Raw genomic sequence first — 12,748 nt, 5'->3', positions numbered from 1 at the left:
AAACTTGAATGCTGGCTTTACATATTTACAACAACAAGAGCAAACAGAGTTTGTAAAAGTTTTTTCTTTATCACTTTCAATTTGTCAACTGAGTTGCTTGAGGACAAGCAAAGGTTTAAGCTTGGGGGAGTTGATACGTCTCCAACGTATCTACTTTTCCAAACAATTTTGCCCTTGTTTTGGACTCTAACTTGCATGATTTGAATGGAACTAACCCGGCTGACGCTGTTTTCAGCAAAATTACCATGGTGTTATTTATGTGCAGAAACAAACGTTCTCGGAATGACCTGAAACTTCACGGAGCCACTTTTCAGAAAATATGAAAAATACCTGCAAAAGATGAAGGCCAGGGGGGCCACCACCTCTCCACGAGGGTGGGGGGCGTGCCCCCTACCTCGTGGGCCCCTTGTTCCCTCTCCGACTCCAACTCCAACTCCATATATTGTGTTTCGGGGAGAAAAAAAATTAGAGAGAAGAAATCATCGCGTTTTACGATACAAAGCCACCACCAAGCCCTAAAACCTCCCGGGAGGGCTGATCTGGAGTCCGTTCGGGGCTCCGGAGAGGGGAATCCATCGCCATTGTCATCATCAACCATCCTCCATCACCAATTTCATGATGCTCACCATTGTGCGTGAGTAATTCCATCGTAGGCTTGCTGGACGGTGATGGATTGGATGGGATCTATCATGTAATCGAGCTAGTTTTGTTAGGGTTTGATCCCTAGTATCCACTATGTTCTGAGATTGATGTTGCTATGACTTTGCTATGCTTAATGCTTGTCACTAGGGCCCGAGTGCCATGATTTCAGATCTAAACCTATTATGTTTTCATCAATATATGAGTGTTCTAGATCCTATCTTGCAAGTCTATAGTCACCTATTATGTGTTATGATCCGTTAACCCCGAAGTGACAATAATCAGGATACTTACCGATGATGACCGTAGTTTGAGGAGTTCATGTATTCACTATGTGTTAGTGCTTTGTTCCAGTTCTCTATTAAAAGGAGGCCTTAATATCCCTTAGTTTCCGTAAGGACCCCGCTGCCACGGGAGGGTAGGACAAAAGATGTCATGCAAGTTCTTTTCCATAAGCACGTATGACTATGTTCGGAATACATGCCTACATTATATCAATGAACTGGAGCTAGTTCTGTGTCACCCTAGGTTATGACTGTTACATGATGAACCACATCCGACATAATTCTCTATCACCGATCCATTGCCTACGAGCTTTCCATATATTGTTCTTCGCTTATTTACTTTTCCGTTGCTATTGCTATCATCACTACAAAATACCAAAAACATTACTTTTACTACTGTTACCTTTTGCTACCGTTACCACTACTATCATATTACTTTGCTACTAAACACTTTGCTGCAGATATTAAGTTTCCAGGTGTGGTTAAATTGACAACTCAGCTGCTAATACTTGAGAGTATTCTTTGGCTCCCCTTGTGTCGAATCAATAAATTTGGGTTGAATACTCTACCCTCGAAAACTGTTGCGATCCCTTATACTTGTGGGTTATCAATAAACACGGTGTACGTATGGAACATGGTTTAGATTATGAATATATAGTTAGTACATCAAATGTACTATTATTTGGAATCAACATCAAGTGTATTCAAAAAATTGAATTTGAGTTCATATAGTACACATATTTCATATCTATCTCTATACACTACAAAAAAAGACACATCCGTGACATTTTGGGCCGAATGAATTTTTTTTCTGTCATACATATGACACTTCTATGACGATAATTGTGACAAAACCCGGTATCATCATAGATGTGGTGGGCTCCTACTTCTATGACAAAAAATCATGATAGAAAATGGGCTTTTCGTCCTGGGCGGGCCAGAGACGCAGCTGCATGACATTCTTTGGGCTGTCCATGACGGAAAAAACCATGGTAGAAGCGAGGGGGAGGAAAATTTCGGGGAGTTCCCGGTTACGGTGGGAGGTCAGGGGCCGAGTGATGCGCGTTTCTTTCGTACATGTACGTGCGTGTGTGCGAGGCGTTGGCTCTAACTGAACCCGAGCGAGGCGTTGGGCTCTAACTGAACCCGAGCGATTGCACTATAGGCTACGCGTTACTAAACTCGAGCGATCGATCGATGGATGTTAATTGAACCCAATTGAGCGATTCCTTCGCTACTACTGCTAACTGAAGCCGATCGATGGGATGAACAGTGAGCGTTGCGGGGGGGGTTGGATGAACAGTGAGCGGTGGCGTTGCCTCTAGATGAACAGGACCCCGTGGTGTGGTGGAGGGCTGGATAAACAGTAGACGATGGAGGGGTGCCCGTGGAGGGGTGGATGAACAGGACCCCTTAGTGTGGAGGGCTGGATGAACAGTAGAAGGTGGAGGGATGGTTGAACAGGACCCCGTGGTGTGGAGGGCTGGATGAACAGTAGACGGTGGAGGGGTGCCCGTGGAGGGGTGGTTGAACAGGACCCCGTGGTGTGGAGGGCTGGATGAACAGTAGATGGTGGAGGGGTGGTTGAACAGTAGCCGGTGGAGTAGCACGCGGTGGAGGCTGGAGGAATAGGAGTCCATGGAGGATGGATGAACAGGAGCCCGTGGAGGCTGGAGGAGGTCGACGGTGGAGATGAACAGTATCCCGTGGAGTCCCGTTTTGCGGTACGCCACACCCCTCCAGATGAATAGGACCCCCGTTTCGACCGTAGCGCTCCAACACAAGTCTGTTTCATCCGTTTTGCGGTACGCCACACCCCTCCCGATCAACAGGACCCCCGTTTCAACCGTAGGAGGTCCGTTTCCTCCGTTTTGTGGTACACCAGACCCCTCCCGATGAACAAGATCCCGTTTCGAACATGGCCGGTCGAACACAAGGCCGTTTCCTGCGTTCTGCGGTACGCCAGGCCTCGTTTCCATCGCCTGTTCGGTCCAAGCCCTCCCGATGAACATGACGCATTCCGTTGCCTCCTCATGAACATGACGCATTCTGTTGCCTCCCCATGAACACGACGCATTCCGTTGCCTCCCCATGAACACGACGACGACGCTGTTTCTCCGTTCCGACCCAGCCATGTACACGAGCCCTGGCCGTATGTATGCGCGAGTAGGCGTTCAAGACCCCGCCCGTATGTACACATACATGGCCGTATTTTCTTTCTTGCACCCTAGTCGCTGTACGTACGTGTAAATGCTACGTGCGCACCTCTACTACGACACGTGCGCGCCTCTACTACGACACGTGCATGCCTCTACTACGACACGTGCGCGCCTCTACATCGACCAGTATGTACGTACACGTTCGTGACCAGAATGACAACGCTACGTACGCTTCGACCAGGTGAGTCCCGACTGTCAGGCACTTCCTTGCCTGCGAAGATTTAGCTGGTCGGTCCCAGCAGTCAGGGGGCGAATCGTTTTTTCTGCTCAGACGCACTTCCTTGAGTGCGAAGATATAGCTGGTGGGTCCCAACAGTCAGGGGGAAATATTTTTTTTCACGAAATACAGTGGCCCGTCTGGTGGGTCCCAGCTGTCAGGTGGAGGAATCATTATTTTCCGTGTAATAAGGAGGCACTTCCTTGCTGCGGCCGTGGACCCAGCTGTCAGCCTCTCCATGTACAGTCCATGTCCGATGGAAGTCGTTCCTTGACCACGTTGACCACGCCGCGCCGAGAGCACCAGGGCGGTGGACGATGGTGAGGCCTAGGAAGGGGACGACACGGAGGCAGGGAAGACTCGGCAGTTGTTTCCCACGCGGAGGGGAGTACGACTGTACGAGGGTTTACTGGTTCGTCTGCCGTCGCCGGAGAATAACAGCAGGTGTGGGTGAGTAGAGGGATGGCTAGGCCAGCGATGGGAGTACGGTCGGGCGGTGAGGCCTGCGCGGCAACACAGCTGACCGCGAGGAGGAGGGAGCAGGCAGTCCCGCCGACGCTTGTTTGAGCGGCTGGAGCAGGAAGAGCAGAGATTGAAGAAGCACGACGGTCGTTGGATGGACATCCAACAGTCAATGCTTGTGCGTCAACCTTTTTTTAGGAAAGCCTCAAATTTGTGGAAAACAGCATACAACCCATCTGCCATTATTTCTAATAATTTACAGCCCATTTGCTAATTCTTAAGGTTTTTTTGGAGCCCATATTCTTTTTGTTAGCATTACAGCCCATACTGTGGCAACGGTTAAAAAATTATACGAAATTTTGCATATTTCGGTGCGGTCCGAACTGTTTTTAATCCTGAAATTTCGACTCACATTCAAACTGATTTTAAAAATAAATGTAAATCAATATAAAATCCAACAAATTCTCCACGCATAAAAATTAATGTAATTTAAAATCTTGAAATGAAAAAAAGATATTTGAAACTAATTGCCGGTTTGATGTGTTTTAAAAATTTACAACTCATTTCTCATTACTGATGGGCCATTTTCTCGGCCAGCCGAATGAAAGCTCTCCTCGTCTTGAAAGATTTGCAGCCCAACAGGCCTGACAAAGCGACTTACTTGGCAAATCACAAAAAAACTGGGCTCTGGCCGTGGACCTAGCTGTCAGCCTCTCCACGTACAGTACTCTTCCGATGGAAGTCATTCCTTGACGACGTTGACCACGCCACGCGGAGAGCACCACGGCGGTGGACGATGGCGAGGCCTAGGAAGGGGACGACACGGCAGTGGAAGCCCGCGCGGAGAGGACTACAAGGGTTCACTGGTTTGGCTGCGGTGTGAGGCTACCGTCGCCGCAGGGCCTGGCCAGCGGTGGGAATAGTAGGGGGCGGTGAGGCCTCTGCGGCAGCACAGCCAGCCACGGGAGGCAGGAGCATGCGGCACGACCGGCGCTGCTTTGGGCGGCTGGAGCAAGAAGACCAGAGGTTGAAGAAGCACTACGGCCGTTGGATGGACATCGTACGATCACTGGAGCTAGAATGGTTCATATTGACTAAGTTGACAAAGCCCTTCATCCCCGTCAACTTAGTAGGCCCACAAGTCAGCCTCCCAGCAAGGTGGATCCCAGCTAGCTGGGGGAGTATTCATTTTTTTGTGCGTAATAAGGAGGCACTTCCGGTGGGTCCGAGCTGATAGCGGGGGGAACGTTTTTTTCACGAAATACGGTGGCCCGTCTGGTGGGTCCCAGCTGTCAGGGGGAAATGATTTTTTTCGCAAAATACTGGTGGCCCGTCAGGTGGGTCCCCGCTATCAGGTGGAGGAATAATTATTTTCCGCGTAATAAGGAGGCAGTCCCTTGCGGCTGCCATGGACCCAGCTGTCAGCCTCTCCACGTATAGTACTCTTCCGATGGAAGTCGGTCGTTGACCACGCCGCGCCGAGAGCACCAGGGCGGTGGACGACGGTGAGGACTAGGAAGGGGATGACTCGGAGCCGGGGAAGACGCAGCAGTGGATGCCCACGCGAAGAGGAATACGAGGGTTCACTGGTTCGGCTGCGGTGTGAGGCTGCTGTCGCCGCAGAATAACAGGGGGTGTGGGTGAGTAGAGGGATGACCTGGCCAGCGGTGGGAGTAGTAGGGGGCGGTGAGGCCTCTGCGGCATCACAGCCGGCCACGGGAGGCAGGAGCATGCGGCACGACCGGTGCTGGTTTGGGCGGCTGGAGTAAGAAGTCCAGAGGTTGAAGAAGCACTACGGCCGTTGGATGAACATCGTACGGTAACATGAGCTAGAATCGTTCATATTGACTAAGTTGACAAAGCCCTCCGTCCCCGTCAACTTGGTAGACCCACAAGTTAGCCTCCCACTATGCTGGGTTCCAGCTGGCAGGGGGAATATTCATTTTTTGTGCGTAATAAGGAGGCACTTCCTTGCGTGTGAAGATAGCTGGTGGGTGCGACATGTCAGCGGGGGGCACTTTATTTCACGAAATACAGAGGCCCTTCCAGTAGGTCCCAGATGTCAGGTGGAGGAATCATTATTTTGCGCGTAATAAGGAGGCATTTCCTTGTGTGCGGCCGTGGACCCAGCTGTCAGCCTCTCCACGCACAGTCTACTTCTGATGGTGTCGCTCGTTGACCACGTTGACCACGCCGCGCCGAGCGCATCCAAGGTGGTGGATGACGGCGAGGACCCGGACAGCAACAAGCCGGAGATGGGAAGACGCGGGAGTAGAGTCGCAGACAGAGAGGTGTACGAGGGTTAACTGGTTCTAGTGTGGTGTGGTTCGACAGTGGTGGAGAAGAACAGGAGGTGTGGAGGGGTGGAGGGATGGCCTGGCCAACGGTGGAGTAGCGCTTCATAGCGAAGCATGCTAAGCAGAGCTGCTAGCAGCAGGACGTGGGAGGTGGTCCCGACGGCGCTGGAGGAAGAAGACGAGAGATTGAAGATGGAAGCTGGTCGTTGGATGTAAATCCAACGGCTAACATGTCAGAATCATTTGTTGACTAAATTGACAACGACTTGCATTGGCTTCGACCTATTGGCCCACATTTCAGTCTCCAAAAATGTGGCACGTGTTCAACCTATTTTTTCAGAATTTACAGCTTTTTTTTGCGCGGTAGAATTTACAGTCAATTTGATCTTTTTTTGAATTACAGCCATTAGCTGGGCTAGGTGAACAAATAATGTAGCGTCCATGCGGCCCGTTTATTTTATTTCCTAAAAAATTACAGGCCATTTGCACTTTCTCGAAATACACGATTTTGCTGGGCTGATTCTAATTATAATGTTGGGTTGGGCCAGCAATGTTATCAAAAAATAAAAAGGGGCTGAGCATTTTGTTATAAATATATTTAAATAATAAGTGATATTATTACATTTCTCCTTAAATCTTACCAAGCTTTTGTACACAATCACTAGGATTTTCGTGCCAAAACAATCTAGGATTTTATTTGTGAAGAAATTATTTTTACAAGTTAATAAGATGTGGGATATTGTTTTCTTACATATGTAAGTATCTGTTAAATATATGATGACAATAAAAATAATATATAATAACATATAAAATAATTTCTTTTAGAAAAACAGGGAGCATCTCCCCGGTTCCATTGCTGAGAACGAAACCACAACATATTCTGATACAGCAGCTCAAAGAGCAGTTCGAAAGCAAAGTTAGAAAAGCTACAAACTAGGGGGGTGGATGAACAAGTTCTCTGAATAACACAAATCACCCGAGCGGTGCCAAAGGCAGAGCGGATAGAGCACTCATATGACACAAGGAGGGTCCAGCGAAGCCTTCATGGTCTTCAGCCGAGGGGCCATGTCAGCCTGCGGCGACCAGTAAGCAAGCGGAGACACCGGGCTGGAAGGCGTAGCATGGTGGATGTCCCTCTTTTTCGGCGCCAGGTGCCCATCATCTTCATCAGAGATCTTGAGATGAGCCCACGGGTCCAGCCCCAGAGCAGGTCGAGCCTTGTTCAGCCACAAGTGATCGCCAACAGTTTCTAGAGGGATCTTGTTAGGGTTTCCACGAAGCTCATCAACTTGTCCTTGTCCGATCCGGAGAAGAGAATCGCCCAGTTCCTCACCATGTTCCTGATCAACTTCAAGACCTGCGGAATGGAAATCCAGGAGGTGTTACTGAAAATCATAGCATTTCTATATTTCCAGAGGCACCAAAGGACAGCTGAGCTAACAGTGTTTAAAACTGAGCACTTTTTGGTAGCAATCCAGAATCTGGCGACAGATTCGAAGGATGAGCCAATCTGACTATAGAAATATTCCTCAATGTGGTCCCAGAGATGTTTAGCAACTATACATTCAAAAAATAGGTGAGAACAAGACTCTTGTTCCAAGCAGTAAACACAATCAAGGGGTTTGATGATGTGTATCTTCCTAAGGTTATCCCTAGTCATCAATTTTTTTTGGAGAGAAGCCAGAGAAATACATGAATTTTAGGGGGAACTCTCAATTTCCAGACAACAGAGATAAACACGGGTTGAACCCCTCTAAAGTTGATAACATGATAGAGGAAGCTGGAGGAATACTTCCCCTTATTGTCCAGCTGCCAAATCAGGGCATCCGGCTCGGCAGTAAAGGTAATGCTTTTGGCAATTTCCTCCAACTGTAACCATTGTTCCATGAGACTATCACTAAAGTTCCTTCTAAAAGAGAGTTTTAGGCATTGACCGTCCCAAACTTCATTGACACTTTTGTTAAGCTCACTGCGAACAGAGTAAATAGGCCAAAATTGGACTGCTAGGGGGGATGTGCCAAACCAAGTATCTTCCCAGAACCTGGTTCTGCTCCCATCCCCTATGTTCCATCTGTAGCCAAATTTCACAGCATGCATAGTAGATTTTAATCCTTTCCAGAATCTAGAGGTCTTAGGATTGGAGGAAGGGACAAAAATATTAGGTTTATTTCCTAGGTATTTATGGGCAATAAGAAGCTTCCAGGGTTTCAGGTCTTCCTCATAGAATCTTTTAATACAAGACCCTAGAAGACAGATGTTAATTTCTTGGAGTTTAGGTATGCCTAGGCCTCCAAAATATTTTTTCATAGAGACTAGGGCCCAATTAGCAAGGTGTAGCTTCCTATTTCCCTCAAAATCATTCCACAAGCAATGAGACATCTGAGGATTGATGAGGTTCGCTGCCCATTTAGGGAACTTGAAGAAGGAGAGGAGATACACTAGAATGCTAGCCAAACAAGCTTGTATGAGGATCAATCTACCTCTGTAAGAGAGAAGTTTGCCCCTCCACCCAGCAATCCTTTTAATGATTTTATCCAGAAGGGGTCGGATATCCTCTCTCCTCAGTTTATCATAGTGGAGAGGGATACCTAGGTACTTAATGGGGAAGTTACCTTTATTATAGACTAGAATAAAGAGGAAGTCAGCTAACTCATGATCATCCATGTTGATAGGGATGAGTTCACTTTTAGAGTAGTTGATTCTCATGCCTGAGACTTGTTCAAACCAGGTTAGAACAGTTTTCAGATTAGCATGTGTGGAGTCATTGTCTAAGAAAAGGATGGTATCATCTGCATATTGAAGGCAGATGATGCCACCAGGGAAGTCCTCAGGACAGAGCCCTGCAATCAGACTATGATCAGTAGCTTTGCTCAGCATTTTAGTAAGAACGTCCACTACTAAATTAAACAAAAGCGGGGAGATGGGGTCACCTTGCCTAAGGCCTTTACCAGCAAGGAAAAAATCACTTTCACAGTTATTTAACTTGACCCCAACAGACCCCCATGAGTAAGTTGCTTGATCCAACTCTCCTCTATGAAAGGCTTGGAAAAGATCTAAGAGATCATTTTTCACCAAGTCCCAAAAATGCTGGTAAAACAAGAATGGAATCCCATCAGGACCAGGAGCCCCATTAGGATAAGAGCTAAAAATGTCTTCCTTCACCTCTGTCTCTGAAAAAGGGGCTTCTAGCAGCTCATTTTCAGCAGGAGAGACTTTTTCAGAAGCAGAAAAAATTGTTTTGTAGAGAGAACCCAGAAGGGTTTTCTTTCTTAAACAGGTCTGTGTAGAAGTCACTAGAGACACTTTCAGCATCTCATCTACCTCAGTAACAGGGCCATTAGGTCCATCAAGGGAGTGAATGAGGGTTTTCCTCCTCCTCCTCTGGTTAGCTACTGCATGAAAGTAAGCAGTATTTCTATCACCCTCATTACTGTTCCTATCTCTAGACCTTTGTTTGGCTTCGATTTCTTCTTGAAGACAAATTTTCTTGAACTCTCCATGGACAAAGTTTAATCTATTAGTCTCAGCCTCAGAGAGGTCAGTGGTTTCTGCCTTAATATCTAGAGAATCAAACTTAAGGAGGAGAAGCCTTTTGTATCTTATAAGATTAGCTTCCTCATTGGAGTTCCACCCTTTGGTAGTTCTTCTAAATCTCCTGATTTTGATCTGCCAATTTTCTAGGGGGCAGCTGCTCCCAGTAGGCTCATTCCAGATTTTCCTAACTAGCTCAGTAAAATCTTCTCTAAGCAACCACCACTTTTCAAATTTAAAACTATGGCTCTTTGGAGTTTGGTTAAGACCAGAGTCCCAGAGCAAAGGAGTGTGGTCACTACCACATCTGGGCATAGCTCTACAACTAGAAAGGGGAAAGAAACTATCTAATTCTATGTCACAGAAAATTCTGTCAATGGTGGACATAATCCTGGAGCAGCACTTCCAACATATCTAGCAGAACTGTGGGTTTTCCTTCTGACAGGGCAATTCTCAACTTTATGGGTAACCATTTTGCAGATAAAACAACTCTTGGGCTTGACACATTTATACAAATGATGCCCTGGTTCCCCAAAGTTGTACTAGATCACCTCAGAGTATGCCATAAGGCCCGAAGCAGGGGCAGGAGCAGTTTTCTGGATGTCCTATCTCTTCTTTTGGTGATTCTTGCCTTCAGATTTCCCACTGATCTGAGAGTCAGAACCACCAGCAGATTGATCTTGGGCAATTACAGGAGCCTGCCTAGATTGTGCCCCCATTTGGGGCAGAGGTGGGCCATACCACTGCCCAACCGGCGCTCCCCCCCATTGTGATAGGGGAAATTCATCGGAGTTCCTGGTTCCTTCTCATCCTCCAGCCAGATGTTGTCTCTCAGGAAGCAGAAATAACCACCAGGAAACTCAATTGAAGTAGATTGCAAGCCTAATTTCAATCTTCTGCAGGTTTGGGGAGAGGTAAGGTAGGGGATCCACCTGCTTCGGCTCCGGTGGCGTGCTGGTGGGCAGGAGTCCAGTCAAGCATTCCCATCTCGCAACATGGCGTGGATCTCCTGCATTCACATCTCCTTTCGCCCATCGAACGAACGCAATCGGTGGCTCACTGGGGTGGGGCATCCTATGCTTCTCCGAGAAATCTCCTTCGAAGTAGATCCGCAGGGCTAGATTCAGCAGCTCCCAATCCACATGATCCTTGCACATCCGAGCATACCTGCGTGAGTGAGAGAATAGATTCGGTCCCTCCTCGGCTTCCTCCCTCGCAGCTTCCTCCTCTGCTTCCCTCCATTCGCGCGTGCACTAGGTCCAGGAGAGAGCGTCGTTGTGGATCCGCATCGCCCGCTCCCTCCATCTCCTCCCTCGATTCTCCCGCAGCACCGCCGGCGCGACGGAGTCGAGCGCTGGAGCATCCGCGGGAAGGCTTTGTAGACATGTGGGAGATGCATCTTGTACATCTGCCTGTCTTCCAGCCATTCCCCCGTGGATATGGTCGGCGACTCCATGGGGCGCGCGAGCAGACTTGCTGAGGGGGGCAGGCGCGCCTGAAGTCAGGAGGCGGGGGGTGGCGGCGAGATCTATTTGCCAATTACTCCCTCCTTTTCGGTTTATAGGGCTCAATTCAAAAATCTCACCAACCAAGGTAGATGATGAATGGTGGAATACTTTTTGTAGTTTGCAAAAGCACCTAATTAATGCACTTGTTTTCCTCAAAAAATTATGTTTATCAATGCATAAATTGCAATGCATGCATGCATAAAGTACATGCATTGGTCAATTTTCTCTTAATACTTGCATGCAATGATTTAATGCACCTTGGAATCTGAACATGTGATGGAAAACAACCAAATTGAGCCTTATAAAATGGAAAAACTAAAATTTTGAGATAAGCCCTATAAACCGAAAAGGAGGAAGTATGTGAACTAAATAGTCAACATATAAAATAATTTAAATATATATATAATATAGTTAGAAGGGAAACATAAGTTGGACCTAGCGTTCCTATTCTTATATAGAAAAATAGAACAGACCTCTGCGTTTTCTTTAAAAAAATACATAAATTGGGCTGCCAAAAATAAAACCTCGGATGGGAGGTCCATAGGCCGGTCGATACATGACGGCCCTAAGAAAATACAAACATGCCTATGGACCTCCCATCCGAGTTCGTGGGCTGCGCATGTTAAAAATCAAAGCCTAGACGGGGCAGCCCAAAACCACGTCCAACACTTCCCAAAACTTCGTCCCTCGTTTTCTCTGCGTTTCGCACACTCGACATTGTGTGGGCATTTTGACTGTGCATCATATGAAGATGTGCTATGCATGAATGTTGATCAGCATGATGTTGTCGGATTTTGGGTTCCGGCAGACCCTTAAGGTTCGAACTCTAGGGTGCGCACAGAGATCTTTCCCCTACCGACTCGCGCTTCTATGGCTCGCAAGAAATATAGGCTGGAAAGAAGAACACAGAAAGGACACGAGGTTTATATTGGTTCGGGCCACCGTTGTGGTGTAATACCCTACTCCAGTGTGTGGTGTGGTGGATTGCCTCAGGGGCTGATGATGAACAATACAGGGGGAAGAACGGCCTCGCGAGAGGTGTTCTTGAGCTGGTGCAGTGTGTTCTACTTGGTCCGGATCTCTCTCTCTTTATTTCTCTTCTCTCTTTCTTTCTCTTTCTTTCTCTCTTCTTTTTTCCTCCTTTTTTCCCTCCCTTCTCTCTTCGGGGGCTAGTCCTATTTATAGAGGCACTGGTCCTCTTCCCAAATAATGAGCGGGAAGGGTGCCAACAATTGGCCATTTTGAAGGGGAACATCTAGTACAAGTTATCTTGACCAAAGGTGGTCTTCGGCTGCCAAAAGCACTCGTGATGACGCCGTCTTGGGCTCCACGGTGACCTCCGTCCTACCGCTCTGCTGGTCTTGGTCTCGTTGCACCGGAATGGTAACCTTTGCCCGATGCCTTGGCCTGGGCTTGCTCCCTTTGCACCGAAGGGGAAACAAGGACACTGCACAGGCTGGACAGAAGAACACACAAAGGACACGAGGTTTATACTGGTTCAGTCCACCGATGTGGTGTAATACCCTACTCCAGTGTGTGGTGTGGTGGATTACCTCAGGGGCTGATGATGAACAATACAGGGGGAAGAACG

This window comes from Triticum urartu, chromosome 4 (assembly GCF_003073215.2).
Source record: "Triticum urartu cultivar G1812 chromosome 4, Tu2.1, whole genome shotgun sequence".
NCBI lineage: Eukaryota > Viridiplantae > Streptophyta > Magnoliopsida > Poales > Poaceae > Triticum > Triticum urartu.
Note: the sequence above shows the minus strand (reverse complement) of the source record.